Raw genomic sequence first — 13,509 nt, 5'->3', positions numbered from 1 at the left:
AGAAAGCAACAAATGGAAATTTATGGGTTCCAAATAGCTTTCTGTTTTTTTCTAAACAAATAATTATATAATCATACTCTTTTAGGTACTATTATTTTTCTGTTGCTATAGTGAGACAATTTTTCATGGTTTCTCTCATTTTGAACATCTTATAAGAAGATAATTTGAACTAGTAGCCTTTATTTTAGAGTATGTATTTAGGGGTATTGGTATAATTAACAGCCTTGGAAGATGAAGGTAGTACCTTCCCTCAGAGCAGAGTACCTTCCCTTCTGGCTGGCTTTTGTTTTTGCTTTATATATATGCTATCTAGTATAATAAAGATAATGTCACTCTCAAGGACAAGTTTAATAGATTTGCTTGCAGTCGAAAATAATAAAAGATTTAGGTTTCCTAAGTTTGACATTTTTCCAGCTGTGCTGAGCATCTACCTGGGCCTCTCTATCTTGCCCGCATGGGACTTGGGAGACAAGGGGATCTGAAGTGTATATAAATCCCACGTTGATTTTGTATCATGAGTAATATAATCTGTACCTATAAAATTGTGGCAAGCTGATTTATAAACTAGAAATAGGGTAAAATCCAAGAACCTTCACAGTTCTTAAAACTATCGCCATATAAAACAAAAATGAGAAAGAATGGTCATGATGAAGGGTGAGCTTCTAAGGATAAAGGAAATTAAGGCTATTTTTAAAATTGTAAAGAACAAATTACTGGACTAGGAAAAGTATTTATTTTGTACTGACTTCTGGGCATATGGTCTTATTGCTAAATATTTAAATATTTAAATATTTAAATATTTATATTTAAATATAGCAAATATTTATATTTGCTAAATATTTAATTAAATTACCAGAAAAATAGTGATTTTTCAGAACTGTTCACATTCACAGTCTATGTACTAGAAAAAGTTTGCTCTTTGTTTTCTACATCCTGTGTAATACAAGTTATTACAGAGGCACTACAGATTTTTTAAGAAGCAAAGCAGGTAGGAAAACTTTCAGCAAATGGTCAACAAACTTAAAGAACAAATGTGTTCTAATATACATATAATTCCCTCAATATATTCAAGAGATATTATTTTTATACTAATATAAAGGAGCAAGACCTCTTTTGAAATATAAAAGAGAAAGACCTCTCTATCTCCTACCACATTATCAACATCCTTCTTATAAAGAGGATCCTGAATATAAAAAGAAACTATGTACCCTGAATTTAGTCTGTTTCTTTTATGTATATCCCTGATAGACTCCTCATTCCCTCCCATATTTATACTACCCAAATGCTTATAAGCAATTATCACAATCTTCTTATTATATATCTAGCTTATTTGGAAGTAGGTTCTTTCTTCTCACTAGTCTAAAGATAAACTATCTCCCATAAAATTTTAAATTTCTCACCATAATCTTATCTATGACACCTTGTTTTTGAGATTAAGCATATGTGGGATCTTTATTCTGGTGACCTTACAGTCCTGGGGCAAAACATTGATATCAGTCAAGCAAGCAGGCTTATGGGTTCACTGTTTGTAGCAACCTATTTAGAGCTTGATTGAACTTTAATGCCCTTCTGTCCTGGCATCTTCAATGAAAGGTAATGAAGCTGAATCTCTTGAGTTTAAATGACTGGTCCAACTCGCAAATAAACTATTTCACTGATATCTCTGCTATAGAACACCAGTGATTGATGGGAAAATACCACTTTAGTATTAACAGGCAAATTCTTGAGAGAATTCAGGAAATGTCAGCTTCATGAAAACCCATAAAGAAGTGGAAAGTGAGTAAAAATTGCTGTGATCATCACATTTGGAATTCAAGTGTATGTTAATGACTTACAGCTCCTTTCTAAAGCTAAAAGAAATTCCAGAGACTAGTGAAATGGGTCATAAGACACACTGGGGGTTTATGAAACCCCCAATCCAGAAATTACATTTTTATTCTGTGAAAATATATTTCGATCGCAAATTATCACAGCAAAGGAAAAGTTTATTCTTAAATAGATGAAAATACTTATTCACATTAAAAAATAATGCAAAAAGCAAAGAAAACAGACTATTTTAAAGATATATTTGTAGATTTCAGTAGTTAACCACAGATCTCAATTTGAGAGACATTAGATAAAGGGGATATAGACATATAAAAACAAAGTGCAATACTGGTCATGTCTATTGATATGAAAGGCTGTATAGAGCACAAAGAAAAGAGCTGCTCATTCTAGCTGGGGCTGGGGAGATAGAAAAGGTTTAATAGAGAAATTGATTTTTAAGCTAAGTTCTGAAAGATGAGACAGTATTGACAGACCAACAGCATGATTGATTGGAAGCACTCTAGGTAAAGGAAGCAGTGAGATAAATATACAATGGCACAAAGTCATGGAACAGCAGCATATGTAGTGAATTTATGATATTTCTATAGGGTTAATGAAAGTGCTGAGCAAGAAAACATGAAGGAATAAATAGGAAGGGCTGGGAGCATAATGGAAAAAAGTACTGTTGAATTAGAAGATAAAATACAGATATGAAGAGTTTATTAAGGAATGTTAACTGATAGAAATCAGAATAAATAACTGCCTTAGTTTCCAGGACACAGGATATCAATGGTAAAATTGGGACAGTCCCAGAGGAATAAAATGGTTGGTCATCCTAATGTCAATATAAACGGATGCTGTTTTCTCTAACCATATATTAATCTGCACTATATTAAATTTTCCTTAATGGTATTTCATATTTCATAGCTTTGCCCTCACACTTGGTTAATGGAATGGATTCAGTTCAAATCTAAATTCTCTATTTATCATCATAAAAAGATAAACAACCTTTCATCTGAAAATTAATTCAAAGTTCTCCCTTCCCTCAAACCTGGTAGAGCTGTGTGTGGCTCCAGAAATTGAGAGGCGTTGGAAGTCTCCTTTCTACAAATTCTCCAACTTCCTCTCCTTAATTGGCTACCTCCTCTAATGCACTGCACAATGAGAAGGGGTGAGAAGAATAGTGTTACTTATTAAGTTTGAGTCCTTCCTTTGATGGGCAGTTTTATTGCCCATCGACCCCTATATCCTATCCATCAACTACCTCCTCATGGCAACAAGGGTAGGTTCCAAAGGCAGCTGACAACAGCCCGCTAGTTTCTACACAACATGCTAACTGTGCTGCTTCCAGCTACTCCCTCTAGACCACCAACAGTTATACTATTCTCTGCAAAATATTTAGGCAGACACCACTCAAAATTGAGTAGCAAGCAGAGCAAAGTAGTTAAACAGCCTCTGGTGGCAGAATGTGTGGATTCAAAAACCCATTTGGCTACTTAGCAAATTGAGGGATTTAAAACTCCTGTGCCTCAATTTCCTCCACTTTAAAAAGGTGATAATAATAGTATCCTCTAGTATTGGTCTAAAATGTCATACTAAAAATAAATAAATAAATAAAATGTTATAGCAAATCAACCTACATGTGTAAGAGCTCATAGCACAGTAAAAATTCATTTTTCACTTACATAGTAGTCCAGGGCAGAGGTGCAGATTGTAAACCACAGTTCTAATTGTGATAACTGAGAAAGCTTGTTCCTTCCAACATGTAGCTCTGCCATTCAGGAGGGCCATCCTTTACATACCAGTTGGCAAAAGGAAAAAGTGCTAGAGAAGATACACGAAATTCTTCAAGGCTTTGACTAGAAGTTAGACATACACCTTCCTCTCACATTCTGCTGGCAAGAATTTGTCACAAGCCCATACCTACTGTTACAGAGGGCTGGGAGATGACATATTTTGGATTGTTTAGATAATTAAATAATACATATAAAGGGCTTTAAAAATCCTGACACAGGCTAAGTGCTCAATAAATAATAGCTACTATTACCACCAGAGCCTTAAAACAGTTCCAAGTTCTTAAAGACCTTTCTCCCTAATTCATACTAGAGGGAATCATTTTGAAATCTCAGCAGCAGGAATGATACTAAATAGAGTAGATAAAATGATGAATTTTAAAACTAATCTTTAAAAACTCGAGAAATTTAATATTCATGTATTCATATTCTAAAAGTAACTTCAGCATCTTTTCAAATAAAATATTGCTGATAATCCAAAGAATCCATGCAAGTTATCCTTATCTTTAAGGCAGTGACACTTCCCCACTTGGAACTTATGCAGCAAGATGCAGTCTTGGGTTTAAGATCATTTCTTTTGATAGCTGCAGGTGACTGTTTTCTCCTGGCTGTGCAAGATATTAATTGACACTGATCACTTCCTCCCAATAGTGAACCAAAGTGGTCTGAGGATGACACTGCTGGGTTTCCCACCCTGTCTCTATGACCTTCAAACAGAGTTGAAGCCAACTCCTCTCAAATTCTTTCATTAATGAGCTGATGCTTCCATTTTGGGTATATTCCTGCAAACTCATCATGAAACTTGTCTGACAGTTTTAAAAGTTAATGGACTTCAAATTACTATTCTGCAAGGTGTATACATTTACAAATCACCAGGTAGCCACCATTATGGCTTATATTTGATTAATAAAATTATATTCCCAAATAAACAAATCATGTAAGCATGCTAATTATATTACTTGTTAGCTGAAGCTAGTAATTGTCTCCCCACTGGGCAGCTCCCCACTTTTATTTCAATAGTTTTCTTTCCTGAATAGTCCCTTACAAATTTGTCAGGTACCATATAACACCTACAAAGTTAAATTCACACAATTCTCTTCACCCCAATTCTGACTCTAAAATTTTCAGACAAATAAGAAGCTGAATGAATCTTTGCTCTGAGTTCTTGATTCTTACACCATGATATATTTTTTTAAGTGCTCAGGAGAGGGATGCTATTATTTTCTGAGATCCATTTAGCAGATACCAACTTAGAATTTTATTGTGCCTCACTGAGGAAAATTTTCCATTTTTTCTTTTATTCTAAAAATGCATTTGTTAGCTAATAATTGAACATCTCCGTGAGATTTTTTGGTAAGTGTGACTTTTAAATCTTTCTGTCAATTCAAATTGTAGCTTAAGAATATTCTAGCAGTTTGGAAATTTCTTCAGAAAAGCTATTACTTTTCATCCATTCAAAAAAGGTAGCTGGACACTTCCTATGCATCATTCACACCGTTGGATCCTGAAATACTGTGCAAGAATAGATAGGAAGGTCTCCTACTCAGAGTTTACTGGCAAGACAGTCTGGAACAGCATTTAAGCAGCAACCTGAAGAATGCAGGAAGCTTAGCTAGGAAGAGAGAATAGCAAGGAAGTTCAGGACAGAAGAAACATTTTTTTGTAAGGATTACTGTGGCCTAAAAATTGTGTTGCCTGAAAGGAAGGTGTCTGAGTATGTTCAGAGAAAAAGAATATCTTTCCAGAGCAGACAGGCACTGTCCCTGGGGATACAGAGCCTTAACATTTCATAAGCTCTTTAGGTATACAGTTCATAAATGTTAAATATTATTCTAAAATCATGACAATGATGACTTTGCCAGGTTTCCAGTCTTTTCTGACTTGTTCTCAGAGATTATGAGACCCAAATTTAGAGAACGATTAGATTAGCCTAAGATCCATTCTGAACGGGGAACACAAAGGAGAGTCTTGAGAAAGTTTCCCTCATAGTGCAGGCCTTCTGGAAAGGAATAGCAGTTGCTAGAGGAAGGGCATGAGGCTCTGCCTTGGTTGGTTCTTCCCTATCTCCCGTATTGTAAAGGAACCTGAGTCTGCAAGGGGAAGGACAATTTCAAAACAGTAAAACTGATATAATTGCCACTTTTCCCCTACAGATATATTGCAAAGTCTGAAGAGATTAATAAGAGGATATAGAAGAATGTGCTTTGAAGCCTGTGAAGTGCTACAGACATTGAACATAATACTATTAAAATCTTTCATGAAGAGGAGAATTTATGAATTCAGAGAGAATGTAACAATAAATCAAAGAATTTACTGATCTTGAAAAACTGCATTTTCAGAGGAGACAGAAACTGAAAATTACTTTTTTGAATCCTGTTTTATGTACTCTTAAAATAATATTGGAAGGGGGACATTACTCTTTTGAGGCTTCATTGCTTTTCTTTAGTTTCAGTACCTATCAGTAATTGGGTGATTTTAAAGTAAGTATACTTAAACAACTACAAAGAAGAATACAACTTTTAAGTGTTTAGCTAGATAATTCATCAAAAAGTAAAAACAAAGCAAACAAACCAAAAGAAGGTACCAAACTCCCAGATCAGAACATAAAATTCTAGCAATCTAAAAGTCCAAATTGTACTCTAAAAGGGAGGCACAACCTCTGCTTTCAGGATGATGATTATCCTGAATTAATACTGTGAGTTAATTTTGCCATTTTTTTAACTTGCTATACATGGAATCATACTTATATAACCTTCTACCTGGCTTCATCTACTATTCTGGGTGGTTGTAGTTCAGTCTGGTTGCAGGAGAATAAGCCACTGTGGGAGCAAACCACAATTTATGTTGCTTTCTGCTATTGAAGGGCATATGTGTTGCTCTACTTTAGGGCTAATTCAGTAGTATTATTATTAACAACCTCACATATATACTTTGGTAAGCATATGTCCCCCACTTCTTTTCTTTTTGAATGTATACCTGAGACTAGAATTATTAGACTATTGGATGTCCATTTATTTAGCTTTAGTGATATTGACAAAACAGGCTCTAGAATGATTATTTTCTCCTACCAAAGCCATATGAAAGTTCCTTTCCTCCACCTCCTTGTCAATATGTAGCACTGTCAGTCCTTTATATTTTTAGACATTCTGGTGGGTTGGGAATAGAGTCATTTTGTGGTTTTAATGTGAATTTCTTTGATGACTAGCAATGTGGAGCCTAGGTAATCAAGTGTGGCTCAGTAGGCAACAGCATCTACATCATTTGAGAGCTTATCAAAAATGTACACTCTCAGGTCTCATCCAGATCTACGAAATCTGAATAGGTATTTTATTTATTTATTTTTAAAGACTTTTAAAGATTCGAGCAGAACTCAATGAAATAGAGACCGGGAGAACTGTGGAACAGATCAACAAAATCAGGAGTTGGTTCTTTGAAAGAATTAATAAGATAGATAAACCATTAGCCAGCCTTATTAAAAAGAAGAGAGAGAAGACTCAAATTAATAAAATCATGAATGAGAAAGGAGAGATCACTACCAACACCAAGGAAATACAAACGATTTTAAAAACATATTATGAACAGCTATACGCCAATAAATTAGGCAACCTAGAAGAATGGACACATTTCTGGAAAACCACAAACTACCAAAACTGGAACAGGAAGAAATAGAAAACCTGAACAGGCCAATAACCAGGGAGGAAATTGAAGCAATTATCAAAAACCTCCCAAGACACAAAGGTCCAGGGCCAGATGGCTTCCCTGGGGAATTCAATCAAACCTTTAAAGAAGAAACCAGGGATCCCTGGGTGGCGCAGCGGTTTGGCGCCTGCCTTTGGCCGAGGGCTTGATCCTGGAGATCCGGGATCGAATCCCACATCGGGCTCCCGGTGCATGGAGCCTGCTCCCTCTGCCTATGCCTCTGCCTCTCTCTCTTTCTCTCTCTGTGACTATCATAAATAAATAAAAATTAAAAAAAAAAAAGAAGAAACCATACCTATTATACTAAAGCTGTTCGGACAGATAGAAAGAGATGGAGTACTTCCAAACTCGTTCTATGAGGCCAGCATCATCTTCATTCCAAAACCAGACAAAGACCACACCTAAAAGGAAAATTATAGACCAATTTCCCTGATGAACATGGATGCAAAAATTCTCAACAAGATACTAGCAAATAGGATACAACAATACATTAAGAAGATTATTCACCATGACCAAGTAGGACTTATCCCCAGGATGCAAGGCTGGTGTAACACTCGTAAAACAATCAATGTGATTCATATTATCAGCAAGAGAAAAAACAAGAACCATAGGATCCTCTCAATAGATGCAGGGAAAGCATTTGACAAAATACAGCATCCATTCCTGATCAAAACTCTTCAGAGTGTAGGGATAGAGTGAACATTCCTCAACATCTTAAAAGTCATCTACGAAAAGCCCACAGCAAACATCATTCTCAATGGGAAAGCACTGGGAGCCTTTCCCCTAAGTTCAGGAACATGAGAGGGATGTCCACTCTCACCACTGCTATTCAACATAGTACTGGAAGTCCTAGCCTCAGCAATCAGACAACAAAAAGACATTAAAGGCATTCAAATTGGCAAAGAAAAAGTCAAACTCTCCCTCTTCGCCGATGACATGATACTCTACATAGAAAACCCAAAAGACTCCACCCCAAGATTGCTAGAACTCATACAGCAATTTGGCAGTGTGGCAGGATACAAAATCAATGCCCAGAAGTCAGAGGCATTTCTATACACTAACAATGAGACTGAAGAAAGAGAATTTAAGGAGTCAATCCCATTTATAATTGCACCCAAAGGCATAAGATACCTAGGAATAAACCTAACCAAAGAGGTAAAGGATCTATACCCTAAAAACTACAGAACACTTCTGAAAGAAATTGAGGAAGACACAAAGAGATGGAAAAACACTCCATGCTCATGGATTGGAAGAATTATATTGTGAAAATGTCAATGTTACCCAGGGCAATTTACACGTTAATGCAATCTCTATCAAAATATCATGGACTTTCTTCAAAAAGTTGGAACAAATTATTTTAAGATTTGTGTTGAATCAGAAAAGACCCCGAATAGCCACGGGAATTTTAAAAAAGGAAACCATAGCTGGGGGCATCACAATGCCAGATTTCAGGTTGTACTACAAAGCTGTGGTCATCAAGACAGTGTGGTACTGGCACAAATCAGACACATAGATCAATGGAACAGAATAGAGAATCCAGAAGTGGACCCTCAACTTTATGGTCAACTAATATTCGATAAAGGAGGAAAGACTATCCACTGGAAAAAAGACAGTCTCTTCAATAAATGGTGCTGGGAAGATTGGACATCCACATGCAGAAGAATGAAACTAGACCATTCTCTTTTACTATACACAAAGATAAACTCAAAATGGATGAAAGATCTAAATGTGAGACAAGATTCCATCAAAATCCTAGAGAAGAACACAGGCAACACCCTTTTTGAACTCGGCCACAGTAACTTCTTGCAAGATACATCCATGAAGGCAAGAGAAACAAAAGCAAAGTGAACTATTGGGACTTCATCAAGAAACTTCATCAGTTTCAGTCAACAAAACTGAAAGACAACCTACAGAATAGGAGAAGATATTTGCAAACGATGTATCAGATAAAGGGCTAGTATCCAAGATCTATAAAGAACTTATTTAACTCAACAGCAAAGAAACAAACAATCCAGTCATGAAATGGGCAAAAGACATGAACAGAAATCTCACAGAGGAAGACATAGACATGGCCAACATGCACATGAGAAAATGCTCCGCCTCACTTGCCATCAGGGAAATACAAATCAAAACCAGAATGAGATCCCACCTCACACCAGTGAGAATGGGGCAAATTAACAAGGCAGGAAACCACAAATGTTGGAGAGGATGTGGAGAAAGGGGAACCCTCCTGCACTGTTGGTGGGAATGTGAACTGGTGCAGCCACTCTGGAAAACTGTGTGGAGGTTCCTCAAACAGTTAAAAATAGACCTGCCCTACGACCCAGCAATTGTACTCTTGGGGATTTACCCCAAAGATACCAATACAGTGAAACGCCGGGATACCTGCACCCCGATGTTTCTAGCAGCAATGTCCACAATATGAAAACTGTGGAAGGAGCCTCGGTGTCCATCGAAGATGAATGCATAAAGAAGATGTGGTCTATGTATACAACGGAATATTCCTCAGCCATTAGAAATGACAAATACCCACCATTTGCTTCTAGGTGGATGGAACTGGAGGGTATTATGCTGAATGAAATAAGTCTATCAGAGAAGGACAAACATTATATGGTCTCATTCATTTGGGGAATATAAAATAGTGAAAGGGAATAAAGGAGAAAGGAGAGAAAATGAGTGGGAAATATCAGAAGGAGACAGAAAATGAGGACTCCTAACTCTGGGAAACGAACTAAGGGTGGCGGAAGGGGAGGAGGTCGGGGGGTGGGGATGAGTGGGTGTTGGGCACTGAAGGGGGCACTTGATGGTATGAGCACTGGGTGTTATTCTATATGTTGGCAAATTAAACACCAATAAAAAATAAATTTATATAAAAAATAAATATTTCAAAACTGTTTCAACAATCACTTAAAAAAAAAAGTCCAGTTTTGGTGTGGGGATCTAGAAAGCTAGAAATACCATTACTCCCAAACTTGTAGCAAGTAAAACTAAACAAAATGCAAGTTCACCACTTTTCTTGAATCCATCAAAAAAGTGAGGTATTGGGATAACTAACCCAAAATCTGCAGAAAGACAAATGACTGCAGGACATGTTTACCTGGGGCAGGCAAAACCAAAGAGTGGTGAAAAGAAATACACTAGTATAGTTAATGAATTCTTGAGGCCCAGTGTGGGCAGTAGGCAAGAGTGAAGCCCTCATAACCACTTACTGCCCCGGTTAGGACTCCAGTACAATGTTGAAGAGAAGTGATTATGGAAGGCATTTTTTCCTCATTAAGGCAAAAATTTTCAATAATTCACCATTAGACATGATGTTTGTTCTTGGAGATATATATATATGTATATATATAATATATTCATATAATTATTAGATTGTGAAAATTTTCATATTAGATTGTGAAAATTTTCCTCAATTCTTAGTTTGCCAATTTGTTTTTGCTTTTGCATGAGTGACTATTGAATTTTATCAAATGTGGATTCAGTGTATTTCGAGAGGATCATATATAATTATGTAATGTGATGAATTGTAATATTAGATTTTCCCTATATTAAGTGATGATTGCTTTCCTGGATTCAAGTCACGAAATTTTGTGTAATTTTTATATATAATAAAATTTGATACAGTATTTCATTTAACAATTTAACATGAATCTTAATGACAAATACTGGTATAACATTTTGTTTTCTAGTAATAACTTCATCAAGATTTGGATGAAGGTTATAATAGCCTAATAAAACAAGGTGAAAGTGTCTTTTAGTTTTCTCAACTTTTGAGAACTTTTATGATCCTTAAATCTTTGAAAAGCTTATTTTTTAGGCTGCCTGGGATCTGAGTTTTTTTTTCTAGAAAGGCTTTTAAAATAAATTCAAGGTATTTAAATAAATATTCAAATTTTCTTTTCATCTTGTGTCAGTGCAAGTAAATTGTTTCAATGAGCTTTTCTATTTAAACAAAAATGTCAAAACCGTTAGCTTAAAGTTATTCATAATACTCTTATTATCTATTTACTGTTTGTACTTTCTTTTGAAAGTTTCCCTTTTGATTCCCAATGGTAGTCATTCTTGTGTTGTCCTATCCCCTTCCACCCACCGTCAGTTTCGCCAAATGTTATTCAGTTCTATTGATCTTTTTAAAGAGCCAATTTGAAGTTTTAGGCTCTGTTTTTAGTTTCTTTGCTTTCTGTTCCTATTTTTTTTATTTTCCATGTTAACAGTTTGATTTGAATTTGCTGTTGTTTTCTATTTATAGGAGTAGAATTATACATCATTAATTTTCAGTCTCTTTTTATATTTTGCACATTTAAAACACCACATTTTCTGAGTACGGCTGTTGCTACATTTCCCTGGTTTTGATGCATCAAATCTTCATTAGCCAACAGTTAAAACTGTTTTCTCATTTTCATTTTGATTTCATTTTCCACCTGGAGTGAATTCAAAGGATATTGTTCAGTTTCAGAGGAGTTAGAGATTTTCAGTTGTCTCTATGTCCATAATTTCTATCTTAATTCCATTGTGGTTGGAGAAGAAACCACTTCATTAAGGATTGTCTTATGATTTAGCATATGGTCAATTTTGGGAAATGCTCATAGCTTACATTAAAAAATTAAAATTTGCATTTAGGCTTAGTATCACTTGAGTATATGAATTATTTTTAGCTCTGATGATGAAAACATTTTATATCTGAGCATTCAAACACAGTAGCCACTTCATGCACAGCTCTTGAGAATATGAAATATGCCTAGTTCAGCTGAGGAAATACAATTTTATATAAATTTAAATGTAATTTAATAACCACTATATGTACATTATATACTATGTAAATTGATCAAGTCAATATAAATAACCAATTACCTTTAGTGTTTTGATATTTTCATCCTTTTTCTTTCAAACTTCCTGTGTCTCTATATGTAAGAAATGTATCCTATATGAAATATGTAGCTGTTTTTTTAAATCAGTCTAAAAACCTCCATTTCTTATAGGTATTATTTTGTCAATGTATATTTAGTGCTACTACTTACATACGTGGGGTTTATATTTTTCCTTTTATTTCCTTTTGACCAGCATGTTTTAAGTCCCTCTTGATTTGCTTTCCATTCACCACGTATCTTTTTTTCTCCACTAGATCTTGTTTGTTACACATTCTGGAACTCTTATTCTTGGGCTTGTCCCAGAGATTTTCACATACTATCTTATCATAGTCTGATACAAACTAATACTTGCTAGAACCTTACCTCTAGACTCTTTAGGACATTTCAAATAAAAGGGGATGGGGAGGGTTGCATGAGGCAAGACTGAAAGGCAAGGTCAGGGATATGTAGCCAAGCAAAGCATGAACATGTAAATAAGGGAGGCAGTGTAAGACTGAAGGTGAATTAATGAGTTCCAATCTAGATGCTAATATCTAGGTTGATGGCCAGGATCAATCCAAGGGAATCTCCCCAAATTCATAAGTGCTTGAATTGAATGTGACGGAGATTTGTTTGGAGTTAAGTAGCTGTTAGAAATGTGGGCTTTTCTAAATTTCCTGACCATATAAATTCATAATATCCAATATGAACCTCTAGAGGCTTACCAAAAATAATTTCTAAGTCTATACTCGAAACGTACATGTTTGGAAATCTCACAGCTGTCTTCATCTACCTTCCATATAAAAAGATGTAAACAAACAAAAACCAATAAGATCAAGGGTTAGTTATTGCAACTGTGTGAATATTTTAAAATTTGTGATTGAAATTGAATATAAAACATATCTTCTAAATATATCATATACCTCCTCCTTTCCTGAGATATTGCCCAAGTATTTTTCAATTTCTAGATAATGTATTTGCTCTCTTATTGAAAGTTAATGTGATGGAGGCGCTGTGATAGAGATGCTAATTATCACTACCCTGGCAATCCTATTACAGTGTATAAATGTATCAAAGATGCTATACATCTTAAATTTATACAATGTTATTTCAAATATATTAAAACTGGGGCACCTGGGTGGATCTGTTAGTTCAATATCTCTCGATCTCAGCATTGTGCATTTAAGCCCTACATTGGGCTCCACGCTCGGTGTGGAACTTACATAAAAATTACATATAATATGTATATGTATTCATACATGTATTCAAATGAAACTTTAAAAAGTATTTTAAGAAGAATATGAATAGGATAAATAAGGACACGTGCAGAAGGTACATTTATATATTACTTTGTGAAGTATGAT

At 35.2% G+C, this 13,509-nt stretch overlaps 1 long non-coding RNA gene across 1 annotated transcript in view; it reads left to right on the top strand.

The window, feature by feature from the left end:
* Positions 1-5,941, top strand: part of LOC144295515 (uncharacterized) — a 94,795-nt gene extending 88,854 nt beyond the window's left edge. Inside the window, exon 3 of the long non-coding RNA XR_013362644.1 lies at positions 5,753-5,941. This is a non-coding gene — a long non-coding RNA (uncharacterized LOC144295515). The remainder of the gene's footprint in view (positions 1-5,752) is intronic.
* The last annotated feature ends 7,568 nt before the right edge of the window (positions 5,942-13,509 follow it).

The sequence above is a fragment of the Canis aureus genome, chromosome 23, assembly GCF_053574225.1.
Source record: "Canis aureus isolate CA01 chromosome 23, VMU_Caureus_v.1.0, whole genome shotgun sequence".
NCBI classification, from domain to species: domain Eukaryota; kingdom Metazoa; phylum Chordata; class Mammalia; order Carnivora; family Canidae; genus Canis; species Canis aureus.
The sequence above is the reverse complement of the archived record's forward strand: the minus strand, read 5'-3'. Positions and strand labels throughout refer to the sequence as shown.